This window comes from Pongo abelii, chromosome 1 (assembly GCF_028885655.2).
Source record: "Pongo abelii isolate AG06213 chromosome 1, NHGRI_mPonAbe1-v2.0_pri, whole genome shotgun sequence".
In the NCBI taxonomy this organism is placed as follows: Eukaryota; Metazoa; Chordata; class Mammalia; order Primates; family Hominidae; genus Pongo; species Pongo abelii.
In genome coordinates, this window is record NC_071985.2 from 160,343,715 (window position 1) to 160,362,251 (window position 18,537).

Below are 18,537 nucleotides of genomic sequence, written 5' to 3' on the forward strand. Positions count from 1 at the left end.
CAAAAAAACAAACACATAACCCAATTGAACTGAATATAGAACACAGAAATAAATTCACACACTTACAACCAACTAATGTTTGACAACAGTGCCAAGAACATACAGTGGGGAAAGAATAGCCTCTTCAATAAATTGCGCTAAAAAAGCTGGATATCCACATGTAGAAGAATGAAACGACTCCTATCTCTTGCCATATACAAAAATCACATCAAAACTTATGTAAGCCTTAAATGTAAGACCTGGAATTACAAAAATAGTAGAATAAAACATTGGAAATGTAGAAGAAATATTGGAAATGGAATGGAATAATGGAAATATTGGAAGTAGTATAAGAAAATTGGAAATGGTTCAGGACGTCGATTTACACAAGGATATTTTCAGTAAGGCAATAAAAATCAAACAATAGACAAATAGAATTTCATCATGCCAAAATATTTCTGAACTTCATCAGAAACCTCTGAATTTCATCATGCCAAAAATATTCTGAACAGCAAAGAAACAGTCAATAGAATAAAGATACAGCCTGCAGAATGAAAGAAAAGATTTATCTGACAATAGATTAATGACCAAAATGTTATTTTAAAAAATCAAACAACTCAATAGAAAAAAAAACCCCACATAATCTGTTTTAAAAAATGGACAGAATATCTGAATAGACATTTATCAAAAGAAGACATGCAAATGGCTAATAGGCACTTGAAAAAATGCTTAACATAATTAACCATCAGCAAAATGCCAATCTATACTACAAAACTATAAAATCAACAAATCAAAATCACAATGAGATATCAAAGGATAATAAAGATATCAAACGAGATAGTAAAATGGTTATTATCAAAAAGACAAAAAATAACAGATGCTTATGAGGATATGAAGAAAGGAAAACTCAGGTACACAGTTGGTGGAAATGAAAATTAGTATAGCCACTCTAGAAAAAAGTGTGGAGTTTTTATTAAAAAATTAAAAATATACCTGCCATGTGAACCAGAACTCACATTGCCATATATATGTATGTATCTCAAATGTGTGTGTATATATACACAAATGTGTGTGTGTGTATATATATACACACAAATGTGTGTGTGTGTATATATATATACACAAATGTGTGTGTGTGTATATATATACACAAATATGTGTGTGTATATATATACACAAATGTGTGTGTGTATATATATACACAAATGTGTGTGTGTATATATATACACAAATGTGTGTGTGTATATATATACACAAATGTGTGTGTGTATATATACACACACAAATATATATATCTCAAGTGTATTTGTATATATACAAATAAAAAATCAGTATGTTAAAGAGATATCTGCATTTTGATGTTTATAGTAATACTTTTCACAATAACGAAGAGATGAAATTAAAGTAAGTGCCCATTAACAGAAAAATGAATAAAGAGAATGTATTATATATGGACTATAATTCAATCACAAAAAAAGAATGAAATTCTGTCATTTGCAGCAACATGGATGGAACTGGGGGTCATCATGTTAAATGAAATAAGCCAGGAATAAAATGACAAATTTCACATGTTATCATTGATATGTAGGAGCTAAAGAGTTGATTTCATCGAAGTAGAGAATATAATGATGATTACCAGAGGCTGGGAAAGTTTCAGGGAGGAGAGGGATGAAAAGAGGTTGGTTAATGAGTAAAAAAACAGAATTAGATAGAGGTAATAAATTTTAGTGTTCAGTAGCAGCGTAGAGTGACTATAGCTAAGAATAATTTATTGTATATTTCAAAATAGCTAGAAGAATTGAAATGTTCACATCACAAAGAAATAACAAATGTTTGAGGCACTGAATATCTCAATTACCCTGATTTGATCATTACATATTGTATACATGCATCAATATAACACATGTAACTCATAAATACATGTACTCATTGTGTATCAACATTTTTTTAAATTCTGAGATAATATACAATAATTGAAATGAAAATTTCACTAAATGACTCAAAAGCAGAATTGATAAGGCAAAATAAATCAGTAATTGATTAAAATAGATCAGTAGATATTCATTTCAAATTATAAAAAGAAAAATAATTGACTTAAAATTAAGTCATAGATGTGTGGGAAAATATCAGATATTTTAGCACACATTTTATAGCTTTCCAGAAAAAGATGGGGTGGGCAGAAGGCAGAAAATCATTTGAAAAGAAGTTGAATTAAAAATACAAACCAAAAACCATACTGATCCCAAGAAACTTATCCAATCTGAAATATGATAAACACACCCAAAAGAAAAAGAAGGAAAAAAAAACCACAGAGCTAGACATACTAACATAAAAATGAAAAGCTTGGTCAAAGGAAAAGAAAAATTAAACCTCAATTGCAGGAAACAATGATATGATTAACAGTTAACTTCTTATCAGAAATGACAGAAGCCAGAAAACCTTGCAATGACTTATTCAGGTTGCTAAAAAGTGAGGAAACAAACAAAAACATAAAAGCTGTCAGTAAAAATCCCATGTTTAGCAGAACTCTTTTTTTACAAGTAGTGGTGGAATAAAGACACTTCAAATCAAAAAAATACTGATATAATTCATTGGTAGTATAATTCTACTTAATAAAAAAACTAAATGAACTTCAGTGTGAAAAAGATTACATTAGATGGTAATTCATATATAGAGGAAGAAACTAAAAGTACTGGAAATGGCAAATATGGGGGTACAATTTTTAAAACATTATGTATTATTATTCATATATACCTATATGAATATAGGTGTATATATATATATAGGTACACATGTGTGTATATATATAGGTATAGGTATACATATATAGGTGTACATATAGGTATATATACCTATACTCATACATATATTATATATATAATTCTTTTATGTTTAAAACAATTGTAATTACCTTAGTGGGCATTGAATTATTTTACTAAACTGATTCAAAAAACAACAGGAAAATGTAAATGTCTGTATATCAAGTAAAATATTTCATTACTAATTAAAAACCTTCCCTGAAAGAAAAGTCTAGGCCTGGTGACTTCATTGTTGAATTTTATAAAACTATGATGAAAGTACTAATGTCAAACCTGGACACCTTTTTTACAAAATAGAGGAGAAAAGATTACTTTCTGACTAATTTTGTTAGGTCAGTACCACTTTGTCACCAAAGGCAGAAAAAGGCATCATACAACAATAGAACAAGCAAAAAATAACAAAATAACTATGAAACAATATCACAGACTCTCAAAGATGTGAAAATCTTTAACAAAATGTCAGTAAATCTAACTCATCAAGAATTAAAGTATTACCAAGTATATGCAAGCTTGGTTTAAAATCTTAAAAGCAATATAATACACTATGTTAACTGAATAAATTAAATATTAGATAATATCAATAGACATAAAACGTTTGACAAATTCATGTATTTAGCATGGAAACTCTTAAAAACAATAGAAATCACCCTCTTCATCCTGACAAAGGACATATTAGAAACCTAAGCTGTCATTTTACTTAATGGTAAGACTGATGCCCTCTACTGTCTTCCCTTCTGAAAAAGCAAAGTTGTCTGCTTACACCAATTCCACTTAACAATATTGGACATTCTAGACAGTGTAATAAGAACAGATAAAAAAAATATATTCACTCATATTTGAGTAAAGGATGTAGAACATAATCATGCATGTAGCTATGGAAATTAATACATGATTTTAACAAGATCAATATAAAAATCAGTTTTATTTCTATCATTAATCTGAAAATTAAATTAGAAAATTAAATTGATTTTATTGAAAATAGCTTCAGAAAAAATGGAAATAATAATAAGTTTAAGAAAATATATTCAAGACCTACACACTAAAAATCATAAAATATAGCTGAGATCAATTGCAGAAGACTTAAATAAATGGAGCAATACACCATGATCATGAATTTGAAGACTCAATATAGGTAAAATGTCAAATTTCCCAAAGTGATGTAGAGATATGACACAATTCAAGTAAAATTCCTGGCATTGTTCTGTGGAAATTAACACAATTATTCTAAAATGTATATTTAAACTCTTTAAATTCCTTTTTATTTTACATACATTTTAAAATAATTTATTTCTTTTTTGCAAAAATCATAAAAACAACTTAAAAATGAGATTTTAGAAGAAATAAAAAAGTGTCACTTACAAAAAGATATAAGATAATGAAAAAGCAGCCACAGAGTGGTTTAAAATATTTGCAAAGCATACATCTAACAATATATTGCATCCAGTATAAAGAAAGAGTGCTTACAAGTTAAACAATAAGAAAAATGGCTCAATAAATAGTGGTCAAATATTTAAAGAAACACTTCCCAAAAGAAGATATATGAATGACCAACACACATAAAAAGATGGTCTACATCATCAATCATTAGGAAAATGCCAGCTATAACCACAATGAGATTTTATTACACATTCCCTGAAATAACTAAAAATGAAGAAAACTGACAATACCATGAATATGTAGAGAAACTAGATTCTTCGTATATTGGCTGGTGGGAATGCAAAATGGTACAGGCACTTTAAAAGTGATTTATAACTTCTTAAAAAGGTATACCACTGACCAAGCACCTCCCATTTTAGTTATCTGCTAAGAAAAATTAAAACAGATGTCAAACACAGATGTGTATTTGAATGTTTTAAAAGTATTATCTACCATAGCTATAAACTGTAAACCATTCAAATATCTTTCATCTGGTTAATTAGTAAAGAAAATGTAGTATACCTATACATTGGAATGCTATTCAGCAATAATAAGAAATCAACTACTGATACAAATAGCATCCACCATGAATGAATCTCAAAAATAGTACACCAAGTGAATGAAGCCATACACAAGAGTACAAACTGTATGATTATATGAAATCCTAGAAAAAAGGGAAACAGTAAAAGAAAGTTAGCAGTTAATGGGGGTTGGGGGATTGGGGCACAGATGTAATGCAAAGGAGCATGAGAAATTTCTTTGAGGTGATAGAGGTGTAATAAAACTTGATTGTGATGGTTCTCATATCATTCCATTCATTTACCAGAAATAATTAAATCCTGCACTTAAAATATGTGAATTCTATTTATAGAAATTTTATACATAAAGATATAAAAAAATCAGAAAAAATATCATGGATGAACTTTTTATTCCTTAAAGTGTCTAATGTTTGACCATTTAAGTATGGTGCTAGCTCGAGGTTTTTCTCAGATGCGTCTTATTAGAGATGCCCATTTTGTCTACTTTGCTGAGTATTCCTATTCTATGTACTGAATTGTGTTAAATGATTATTTTGCATAAATTGAAAAGTTTACAAGAAAAGTTGATTTTGTTCCTATTTTTAATGTGATGAATTTCATTCATGATTTGAGTAGGAATCAACCCACAGAGTCATGATGTATACATATTTACTTTTTGCTGGTTACAACTTGTCAATATTTTGTGATAAGATTTATACATCTTTCCATTTGGGCTATTAGCCTTTAATTTGATTTCAGAGATCTTTTGGCATCATGATTATCTCAGCTTTTTAAAATCAGAAGAAAACTCTTAGCTTCTCCATTATCTGGAAGTTTTTATTCAATTGATATTCTTGCATCTTAAAATGCTTAGTAGAATGCATCCTCAAAATCAGTAGGACCTCTAGTCTTCTCTGTGAAAATATTTTAATAACATTTAATTCCTTTTTAATAGGTTACACATGTAGTTTTTTTGTCAGTTTCACTAATTTGTATTTTCCAAAGAATTGCCTTTGTATAATTTTCAAACCTATTGGCATTGAGTTATTTATATTTCTTTATCATTTTTTATATCCATAGGAACTTTAGTGATATTCTATTTTTTATTCTAGTTATTGATAGTTTGTGTTTCCTCTTTTTTGTCTTAATCTTGCTGATGATAAGATTGGTCAGCATTATTAATTTTTTTACATAATCAACTGTAGGCTTTGTTATGTCTATTTTTTCTACTTTGTTGATTTCTGATCTTATCATTAATGTATGCATTCTTCTGCTTAATTTGTATTTAATTTCCCCTTTTTTTCTTAGCTTCTCAAATGGAATTGTAGATTACTAATTTTTGACCTTTTTATTTTTTAATTATATAGATTTGAACTTACAAATTTCTTTTTAAACACTGCTTTAGATACATCACACAAATTTTGATACTTTGTTTTGCCATTTTTAGAAATGTTTTCTAATTTCCCTTGTGAATTCTTATTTGACCCAGGAGTTATTTAGAAGTATGTTGTTTACTGCCCACTTGGGCAACACATATACTAAAATTGCACTGATACAGAGAGCATTAGCATGACCCCTGTGAAATGATGGCATACAAATTCATGAAACATTTCAAATTTTTCACAATAAAATGATATAGGAGCTTAAGGATGAAATAGCCTGTATAAAAAAAAAGAACCTAATAGATTTGACAGAGCTGAATAACACAATGCAAGAATTTCACAGTGTAATCACAAGTATTAACAGCAGAATAGACCAAGCAAAGGAGATAATCTCAGAACATGAATAATGGCAGTCTGAAATAAGACAGTCAGACAAAAGCAAAGGAAACTAATAATAAGGAATGAATAAAACCTCTGAAAAATATGGGATTATGTAAAGAGGCCAAATCTATGTGAATCATTGGCATTGCTGAAAAGGAGGAGAAGAAAGCAAACAACTTAGAGAACATATTTCAATGTTTTGTCTAAGATATCAGTTATCAATATAGGAAATCCAGGATATAGGATATTGTCCATGAAAATTTATCAAACCTTGCTAGAGAAGCCAACAGTCAAATTCCAGAAATACAGAGAACGCTTACAAGATTCTACACAAGAAGATTCTTTGTAAGACACATAATCATCAGATATTCCAAAGTCAAAATGAAAGAAAGAAAGTGAAAGGCAGATAGAAAGGGTAGGCCACCTACAAGGGGAAACCCATCAGGCTAATAGTGGACCTCTCAGGCGAAACCCAGGAAGCCAGAAAAGATTGAGGACCTATATTCAACATTCTTAAAGAAAAAAATCTTCAACAAAGAATTTCATATCCAGCCAAACTAAGATTTCTATGCAAAGGGGAAATAAGATTCTTTTCAGATCAGCAAATGTTGAGAGAGTTTGTTATGACCAGACCTGCCTTACAAGAGATCTTGAAAGAAGAAGTAAATATAGAAAGATCACTACCAGCTAATACAAAAGCACACTTTACAAAAGCACACTAATACAAAAGCATACATACCAGTGACACTACAATGCAACCGTGCAAACAAGCCAGCATAACTTAAAAGGTGTAGAATGGCAAGCTGGATGAAAAATCAAGACCTTTTGTTATCATATCTTCAAGGGACCCATCTCACATGTAATGACACCCAGGGGCTCAAAATAAAAGGATGGAGGAAAATCTACCAAGCAAATGGGAAACAGAAAAACACACGGATTGCAATCTTAATGTCAGACAAAACAGATGTTAAACCAATAAACATAAAAAAAAAAGACAAAGAAGGGCATTACATAATGGTAAAAGGTTCAATTCAATAAGAAGGCCTAATTATCCTAAATATGTATGCACCCAACACAGGAGCACCCAGATTCATAAAACAAGTTCTTAGATAACCTGCAAAGAGACACAGACTGTCATACAATAATAGTGCAAGACTCCAACACTCCACTGACAGTATTAAACAGATAATAGGGGCAGAAAATAAAGATATTCAGGAACTGAAGTCAACATTGGACCAAATGGATCTGGCAGACCTCTACAGAACTTTCTACTGCAAACCAACAGACTATACATTCTTCTCATTGCCACATGGCACATGCTCTAAAATTGGTCACATAATTGGACATAAAACTATCCTCAGCAAATGCAAAAAAAAACCTGAAATCATACCAAACACACTCTCAAACCACAGTACAATAAAAATATAAGTCAAAACTAAGAACATTGCTCAAAACCATGCAATTACATGGAAATTAAACAACATACTCTTGAATGACTTTTGGGTAAATAATGAAGTTAGAGAAGAAATCAAGAGGTTTTTTGCAACTAATGAGAACAAAGATATAGCATGTTAGAATCTCTGTGACACAGAGCTAAGGCAGTGTTAGAAGGAAAATTCATAGCATTAAATACCTGCTTCACAAAGGTAGAAAGATCTCACATTAACAACCTAACATCACAACAGAAAGAATTAGAGAAGAACAAATCAAGCCCAAAGCTACCAGAAGACAAAAAATAACCCAAATCAGAGCTGAACTGAAGTAAACTGAGACATTAAAAAACCATTTAAAAGATCAACAAATATAGGAGTTGTTTTTTTTTTGAAAAAAAAAATAAAATAGGCTGCTAAACAGATGAATGATGAAGAATAGAGAGAAAATCCAAATAAACACAGTTAGAAATGATGCAGGGGATGTTACCATTGAACTCCCAGAAATACGGACAACCATCAGAAACTACTATGAACACCTACCTCTATGTACACAAACTTGAAAACCTATAAGAGATTGATAAATTCCTGGACATATATACCGTCCCAAGACTGAACCAGGAGGGAGCCGATTCCCTGAACAGACCAACAATGAGCTTTGAAATTGAATAAGTAATAACATACCAACCAAAACAAGCCCAGGACTTGATAGCTTCACAGGCAAATTCTACCAGATGTACAAAGAAGAGCTGGTACCATTCCTACAGACACTATTCCAAAAAATTGAGGAGAGATTCCTCCCCAGTTCATTTCACAAGGCCAGCATCATCCTGATACCAAAACCTGACAGAGATAGAAGAAGAAAAGACAATTTCACACCAGTATCCTTGAAGAACATGGATTCAAAAATCTTCAACAAACTACTTGATAAGTGAATCCAGCAACACATAAAAAATTAATCTACCACTATTAAGTAGGCTTCATCTCCAGGATGCAAGGTTGATTAAAAATATACAAATCAATAAATGTGATTCATCACATAAACAAAACTAAAGACAAAAACCACACGATTCTCTCAATAAATGCAGAAAAGACTTCTGATCAAATTTAAAACCCATTCATGTTAAAAACTCTCAATAAACTAGGTATTGAAGGACCATACCTCAGAATAATAAGATCCATCTATGACAAACCCACAGCAAACATCATACTGAATGGGCAAAAGCTGAACACATTCACCTTGAAAACTGGCACAAGACAAGGATGCCCTCTCTCTCACTCCTATTCAACATAATATTGGAAGTCCTAGCCAGAGCAATCAGGCAATAAAAAAACTAAAGGGCATCCACATAGAAAGGGAGGAAGTCAAACTATCTCTGTTTGCAGACATGATTCTATATCTAGAAAACCCCATAGTCTTAACCTCAAAAGTTCCTTCAGCTGATAAAAGTCTTCAGCAAAGTTTCAGGATACAAAAATCAGTGTATGAAAATCATTAGCATTTGTATACACCAACAACAGCCAAGCTGAAAGCCAAATCAGTAACACAATCCCATTACAGTTGCCACAAAAAGAATAAAATAGAACACAGTTAACCAGGGAGGTGAAAGATCCCTACAGTGAGAATTACAAAATACTGCTCAAAGAAATTAGGGAAGACACAAGCAAATGGAAAAACATTCCATGCTCATGGATAGAATCAATATGATTAAAATGGCCATATTGACTAAAGCAATTTACAGATTCAGTGTGACTCTATCAAACTACCGATGGTATTCTTCACAGAACTAAATAAAATAAAATAAACTATTTTAAAATTCACAATGGAACCAAAAAAGAGCCGGAATAGCCAAAGCAATCCTAATCAAAAAGAACAAAGCAGGAGGCATCATGCTACTTGACTTCACACTATACTACAGAGATACAGTAACCAATACAGCATAGTACTGGTACAAAAACAGACACCTAGACCAATGGAACAGAATGGAGGGTGCAGAAATAAGACCATGTATCTATGACCATCTGATCTTTGATGGAGCTGACAAAAACAAGCAATGGGGAGAAGACTTCCAATTCAATAAATGTTGTTGGGATAATTGGCTAGCCATATGCTGAAGATTGAAGCTGGACCTGTTCCTTACACCATATACAAAAATCAAGTCAAGATGGAGTAAAGACTCAAATGTAAAACCCAAAACTATAAAATCCTGAAAGACAGCCAAGGTAATACCTTCCTGGACATAGCAATGGGCAAAGATTTTATGACAAAAAATACCAAAAGGAATCACAACAAAAGCAAAAAATTGACAAATGAGATCTAATTAAACTTCTAATTAGAGCTTCTGCACAGTAAAAGGAACTATCAACAGAATAAACAGAAAACCTACAGAATGGGATAAAATTTTTGCAAATACCTAACAAAGGTCTAATATCCAACATCCATAAGGAACCAAAACAAATCTACAAGAGAAAAACAAACAACCCCATTAAAAAGTGGGCAAAGTACATGAACAGACACTTCTCAAAAGAAGACATACATGCAGCCAACAAGCATATGGAAAAAAAGCTCAATATCACTGATGATTAGAGAAATGCAAATCAAAACCACAATGATATACCATCTCACACCACTCGGAATGGCTATTACTAAAAAATTGAAAAAATAACAGATACCTTAAAGATTGTGGAGAAAATAGAACATTTTCACTCTCACTGTTAGTGAGAGTGTAAATTAGTTCAACCATTGTAGAAAGCTGTATGATTATTCCTTAAAGACCTAAAAGCAGAACTACCATTTGACTCAGCAATCCCATTACTGGGTATATACTCAGAAGAATATAAATAATTCTACCATAAAGACACACACACACACGAATGTTCACTGCAGCATCAGTAACAATAGCAAGACATGGAATCAATGTAAATCCCTATCAATGGTAGAGTGAATGAAGAAAATGTGGTACGTATTCACTATGAAATGCTATGCAGCCATTAAAAAAAAAAGATCATGTCTTTCATGGAAACATGGATGGAGCTGGAGGCTATTATGCTTAGCAAACTAATACAGAAACTGAAAACCAAATACCACATGTTCTGTCTTATAAGTGGGTGCTAAAGGATGATAACTCGTCAACACAAAGAAGGAAATAACAGACACTGGGATCTACTTGCGAGGAGGAAGGGGAGCAGAAAAAAATAACTATTGTATACTAGGCTTAATACCTGGGTGATCAAATAATCTCTGTACAAGAAACCCCCGTGACATGAGTTTACTATATAACAAACCTTCACATGTACCCCCAAACCTAAATAAAATTTGTAAAAAAAAAAAAGTATTTTTTTAAATTTCCAAATATTTGGGGATTTTGTGGATATCTTAATTACTTGATTTTTAATTAATTCCATGGTGCTGAAAACATATTCTATAGGACATCGTCATGGGATACAGAATTTTGGCTGACTTTTAATTTTTTTTTTTTTTTTGCCGTTTAATGATGAGGTTTTCTTGTCTTCTGATTTTTACTGTATCTGTTAAAAAATTCAGCCATCAATTCTTATAGTTGTGCCATTGTACATAATGATTCATACTTTCTTTTTATTTTTCTGGCTTTTCTGTTATACATGGCTCTCTTCTCTCTAGGACTGTGCCCTGCACTCTCAGGTACCTCAGCATTCCCTAACTCCTCTATTCATTTGAGGGCTCCTACCTCCCGGACTGTTCAGGAAAAGGCCTTGCAGAAAAAAAAAAAAAAGTGAGGAAAATACTACACACTTCCTTTCTATGTTTTCCTTGTTTCACAATCCTGTGCTGCCCCGTATCCAATGCCTGAAGCTCATTGCTCATAAATATATTCTTCAGTTTTATAATTGTGAGTAAGATAGGGTAACTCCAATACCAATTATTCCTTTGTGCATATGAAAATCACACTTTAATGGGGAAACAGATGGTAAACAAGATAATTAATTTTAAAACTTCTATGTTAGGTACTAAAGACTAAGAAGAAAATAAATCAGAAGCATGGATAAGGAAGGTTGTGTAGGTATGGTGGGGGAGCAAAGAACATGGTAAAAGAAGCATTTGATATTTTTGAAAAATCATGCAATGAAAGTTTCTCTGTGAAAATCTTCTTAGAAGAAAGTTAAGAGAGTCAGCCATGCAGATATTGGCAGGAAAGGCCTTCTAAGACAGAGGAGTAGCCAGTACAAAAAGGTATGTGGCAGTAATACATATGGCATGTTGGTAGGAAAGTGAGGTGGCCATTGAGACTAGACCTAAATGAAGGAGAGAGTGCTAGGAAATTAATTTACAGGTATAAGTGAAGATCAGATTGGGTAACATTTCCATCACTTGCAAGAATCTATTGCTTTCTTTGAGCGTAATAGGAAGCCAGCAGAGGGCCTTGAGCACAGATATTTTACTATGTCTGGCTTTCATGTGACACAAAAAGTCCTTGGGAACCAGATTTAGGATTCTGAAACAAACTTGAGTCATGTGAATGCAGTGGAGTTGCAAAGCCTTTGTGTTTGGAGGAAACTTACCTGACTGGTTGTATACCACAAGGTTGTCTTGATGTACTATGCCTCTCTAATCTCAGAGCAGTTTGGGCCTGCCTCTGGACATCTGTGGATCTCAATCAAGGAATATTCTGTACAATCATTGGCCAGCTGCCTAAGCTAAATTGAGCCAGTTAGCTTTTACTTTAGTAAAATAGCTTCTACATTCTCAGGTATGAGGATATTTTCCACGGTTATTTAGTTTTTTAATTTAAAGGACAGTGACTGTGCTGTGATCTTGAGTGAAGAGTTTATTCACAAATCACTCAATGAAAGCACATCAGTTTGATTGCTTGGATTATAAAGTACACTTCTATTCCAAGTGGCTTAAACAATAAAGGGGAATCATTGGCTCATGTAACTTGAAGGTCCAATGGTTCAGTAATGTCATCAAGGACTCAATTTCTTTCAGACTCTCTGTGTGCCATACAAAAATCTGGCTTCACTCTACATCTGGCTTCTCTGTAAGTCCTAATGTGGCTGCCAGCAGTTGGGCAACATGGTACATTCCCATCCAGCAGCACAGAGGACATCAAATAAATATCTGACTTTCCTACTAATTGAAACACTGTGAACAGGTCCCTGTGTTCAGGGGAGTGTCATGTTATGACTGGTCAAGACTTGAGCTACGTGAAATATTGTGGAAAGAGAGATGGGATAGCCCTTATTGATTTAAACAACAGGGAGCCTGCCTATTGTGACAGAAGTGAAACTACTATCACCCTAATCAAAGCTGATACAGCATGGGAAAGAATGGATGGGTGCTGAGAAGAAGACGAAAATAAAGAAATAAAATTCACCAGTGCCAGGATATCTTCCTTCAGTCTACTCATATCTAGAAAGCAGACTCAATAGACTCCAGCTTTCATCCTCAAAAGTGGAAGAGAGGATGAAGATCACTGGCGTCTGAGTCCTCCTTGGAATGAATGGGCTCTACCACTGTTGTGGAGCTGTCAGTTATGATGGTATAGGATTGAGCTATATTAGGAGAGAGTAGAGATAAAGTAAAACAGAGTATTTTAGAGCTGCTAAAAGTTCTGATTATGGCCACAGAACAGAAAAGCAGGTTTCAACAGGTGAATTTTCAAAGCAGTTTGGAAAAGAAGGCAACCTCCATTAATCACTGGATATCTCTGATTGCTTTTGAAGACCTCTCATTTTAAAAACATTAATATTCATCCAAGAATATGAGAGCACAATTGTTAGGTTGTAGCTTAGGATTTTTCTTTTGGAGATAGAAGTATATCTTGCAATTGTGATTACAGTTGACTACAAAATTTGCTTAAGCACAAAGAGAATAGAAAATGAATATATCAATAATATTTTGTAATAATAAAAAGAAAAATAGTAATGGTAAATGCTCACATTTAATCGAGTACTTGCTGTGTAGTAGCAAAGAAATTCACATGTGTTTACATATTTGATCCCCATAATTCTATGAAGCAACTGCGATATAGAGAACTTAAACACCTTACTTAGACTCCGGACCAGCAAGCAAAAAGCACAGCTGAGAGATGCTCGCAGGCACTCTGACTTTAGCACTCATCCTCATAAGTATTCATCTCTGTCTAGGAAGTCATGTAAGATCTTTTTCATTAGTTGTTACAAAATGTATATGTAAACGGATGAGATTTGACTGAAAATATGGTTATATATTCATCATCTTTTTTGATCCCTCCTGTAGCCCTGAAAACTTAGATTTTATAGGATTGGCACGAAATATTGGAGGCTGAACACAGTTAATTAACACAGATCACATATACTGGGGTTCTGGAAAAGATCCACATACTGAGTTTATTTCACAGGAATCTAGGCTCCAAGCTATAATAGCATAATTTAATTATATACCGTCTTCAGAGATATCTCCCCAAATTTACAAATAAGTTGCACGTTTACTGAAACCAAAAGAATGGGAAGGAAATGTAGGATAAGCTAGAATAGGGTGGGAGTAGAATGAGAAGCAAATTCAGGAAGCTGAAAAAAGATATTAAAATAATCACTAAAAGAAGGATATAGGCTTGAATAAAGTATAGAGTTGAGTACAGAGTTAGAAGAATAGAAAGAACCATGGGAAATGCTAGCTCGAACATGCATGTGGATAGACATTCTTGAAGTACTAAAAAGAAAGGAAGGCTGCCCTTTGCTGACTCTAATTGTTCTATGTGTTCACAATGGAACATCCATTTAAGAATACAGATAATAAGTAGGCAACTTCAATAACCCAAAACAATAGTTATCTTTTCTATGGATTTTTCCAAACCAACAATATATAAGTACCAATTCATTCTTGGCTTCCTTTAATTTATTTACCTCCCACCCATTAAGTTTCCAGTGCTGCACTGATGTTCTGTTATTGTTTACTCCTTCAGTCAAAAGCTCCTGAGTGTTTAGAGTGTGTTCAGTTCTGTGCTTAGCCTCTGGTTCTAGAGATGACAAAAACACAATTCTTGGCTAACAATCCTTTAAAGGAGACAAGTATGTTAATCATGAGATCACAATTTAGTGAGTTCCATGAATGTAACACAGAAACCGATTCCTAATTTACTGACTGGAAACATTTGATAAATAAGTATTTAAAATCAACATGAGGTGTGATTAAAAAGAGCATCTGCTCAGAAATCAGGTATCCATATGAAAGAAAGAAAAAAAAAAGATTGGCAAGAAAGGAACCCAGCAGAGGAGAGCAGCCTCAAGAATAACTGACTGCAGACATAAACAACCAGAGGGCCTGAACCAGTTTTCTTATCATTGCCACAAAGAGAGAATAATAACAATAAAGACAAATGGCAGGGTCACCAACTCAGATATGAAAATTGCCAATAAAAACCAATACATCAGACATATTAGAAAAGAAACTTTGCTTTGAGAATGAATCATAGACCCTTGTGATCACTGAAGCCTGTAATATAGCTCTAGAATATTTCAGCTACTTATTATTCCATCCTATCAGATTTAGAAAAACGACAGCCTGAATGCTCAGCCTGTCTAAGCTATTTCAGAAATTAATTCCAAATATTAAACCAAAGAGACCTGTTGCAAAATGTAAGGAGCATACAAGCTTGCTAAGCCTGAATGGTGATAATAAAACTTGCACGGGTGCTACAGTGTTCTAATCAATGTCTAATTGACACACTAATTAAAAAAATTCTGTCATGTAATTTTTCTATAGCTCAAAAGCCTACTAAAATCTGTGAATTTATTTTTGAGCTAGAGGTTATAGTCAGACATTTGTTATAGGTCAAAAAGTTCAACAGCTACTTTAAAAATATATTTATATTTTAGATAGGTTCTCATTGACTGGTAGTCAGCCAGCTGCCAAATTTTTAGGTATTCTTTTTCTAATATAAGTCCATATTAATTCTCAACTAACATAGCACAGCTACTTGACCAATATAGTATGCAGCAAAATAATGAAGGATATGGATACTTTCCCAAGGAAATTAATGAAAAATACTAAGGCTTATTGTATCTTGAATAGGTGATAAGCAATGTTATTCTGATATTTAAAAAATTGTATAGAAATACATGCACACACGTATGTATAAATAAATATAAACTCACACAATTTTTGGCTTGGAAAGCAGGCCTTCTCCAATTGCAAGCCCAGTATATTGAAGCAAATCCTATAAATCAGCTAATTTTCTTGATTTTATAAAGAAACATGTTTAAATCATCCCAAATGCATGGGAATTTATCTTATTTTATAATAACATATACCATAAATGTTTTCCTTTTAGTTACTTCCATTTTACAACACACACACATACACACACCTTTGATATTTGCCTACATACACTAAGTAAAATAGTGTCCCTATTTGCCAAGTAGTAGTAAACAGAAGAATTGATCGCTAAGATAGAACCTTCCATTGCCCACAAGAAAGCTTCTCCATGAGCTTAACATGATCCTGCTCACCTGCTATCCTTATTTAATCTAGAAATAGACACCTTACTGAATCTGAGTCAGTTGCAATTTCTCCCAATGAATGCAGATTTGAGAGTAAGAAATATTATGTTGAGTCATAGCCAAATTGCATTAATGGCTTTTCTCTTGAGTGAAAGTTAAACTTCTATAGAAACCCTGAAAGATGCTGTGTGATTGATTTTCCATCTCCTTTTTGGATTATGGTGATAGGTTTTAAACAAGTATCTTTCTAATAAATTCCCTTTTTCTCTTTATGTTACCAAAACACTGTAACCAAATACATTCGAATCGAACAGTTGGGTTTCTGGTTTGTTCCATTATTTTGCACACACCACCTAACTTATTCTTACTAAAGTTCCACCTGTTATTAAACAAAAATCAAACAACTTATCCTTTCTGCACATAAGGAGGATGGCACATCTATGTCCTCCAACCCTACAAAAAGTTTCTTCTCTGGGCTAAATAATGATAGTTCCTTTTTAAAAATTAATTATTTACTTACCCCCAAGTTTACTATTTACTTTAGAAGTTCCATTTTAGTTGAGTTTTGCTTATCTGTCAATACCAAAGGCTTTAGATGTCTAATATGAGAAAGAAGAAAGAGAAAGAAAGATGAAAGAAAAAAGAAAGAAGGAAAGAAAGAAAGAAAGAGAGAGAGAGAGAAAGAAAGAAAGAAAGAAAGAAAAAGAGAGAGGAAGGAAGGAAGGAAGGAAGGAAGGAAATACCCACTGTTGGATATAGTGCATATCACTATATCCAATCTCAGTACATACAAGAGGCATAGCAAATTGTCAAAAGGCTTTCATGAATTCTGTGACATCTCCTACTAGCAAACTTTCCTTTTATTAATTGACTTCAAAAGAACAGCCATTGATAGTTATTAAATATAAAACAAAAAAGCAAATTTAGCTTCTGAACAGACTCCAGAAAAGATAACTTAAGAGGAAGTATGTAATTGTAATTGTTGTATTTGGCTGCTTAGATTCCCCTGCAGGAGAGAAGAACTTGTGCTCCCATCTGCGAGGAGTGCTCCTGGAAGATAATGCTCAACTATATGTTTCAGGAAATCTCAGAAAATTGCCCTTAGTTGAAGAGCCCTGCATTGCTCAAGGTCATACCTCCTTCCTGAAGAAGCCTACATCCAATGCGTGGTTGATATGAAAGTATGGACACCCGGGCTCCTCCGAACAACAAAAGGCCACTGAAGGGCCATCTATTAATAGCTCCAGAGCTCCCATATAATTGGTTGAAACCTTGTTGAGACTGATGCCTGCAAGAGCTTCTCTCACCTCTGAGTCCTATCTCTATCTCTTTCTTCTACAGGTGCTGACTCTGACTGCACTTCCTAATAAACTCCTAGCATTTTAATCTCTTTCTCAGAGTCGACTTTCACAGAATCCAACCTGCAACAAATACCTAGAAGAAAAAGATTAATTGAGAAAAGCATGGCCAGGCACCAGTGGCTCATGCCTGTAATCCCTACACTTTGGGAGGCCAAGGCAGGAAAATCACCTGAAGTCAGGAGTTCAAGACCAGCCTGGTCAACATGTTGAAACCCCATCTCCACTAAGAATACAAAAAATTAGCCAGGTGTGGTGGCACACGCCTATAATCCTAGCTGCTTGTGAGGCTGAGGCTGGAGAATTGCTTGAACCCGGGAGGCAGAGGTTGCAGTGAGCCAAGAAAAGCATATATACGTTTAAGTAAACAAAAACATAATAATACCTAAACAATAGCTACTTGATTCTATTAGCTTTTCAATTTATGATCTGCATCACACTAAATATTTTTCCTGTTAACACTAAATGCTTTACATATTAATACTAAACACCTTAATTGCATTACTTCTGAGCTTTTGTATGTGCATTATACTGGATGATTTAGTTGCATTATCTTACTCAACCCACATAGCAACCTTATACGTAGGCATCATTATTTATCAGTTTTACAGATGAAGAAAATTAATGCTTAGGAAGTTTAAACAACTTGTTCAAGATCAAATAGCCAGTAAGTGGCAGAATCAAGGGTAAAACTAATTAAGTTTAATTGCAAACCCACTTATTTCACCACTTCTATAGGTACTACCCCAGATCTCAAATCAGAAGCAGAATCTACAATTCTGCTTTTTTCTTTT

General features: G+C 33.2%; 1 long non-coding RNA gene and 1 other non-coding gene across 2 annotated transcripts in view; one reads left to right on the forward strand and one right to left on the reverse strand.

Moving 5' to 3' along the window:
• Positions 1-18,537, reverse strand: part of LOC134759449 (uncharacterized) — a 485,506-nt gene that overhangs the window by 32,111 nt on the left and 434,858 nt on the right. The gene's annotated exons all lie outside the window — the stretch shown is intronic.
• On the forward strand, positions 6,242-6,353 carry LOC112131034 (U6 spliceosomal RNA). Its single transcript, XR_002913193.1, has one exon. It is a non-coding gene; the product is annotated as a U6 spliceosomal RNA (small nuclear RNA).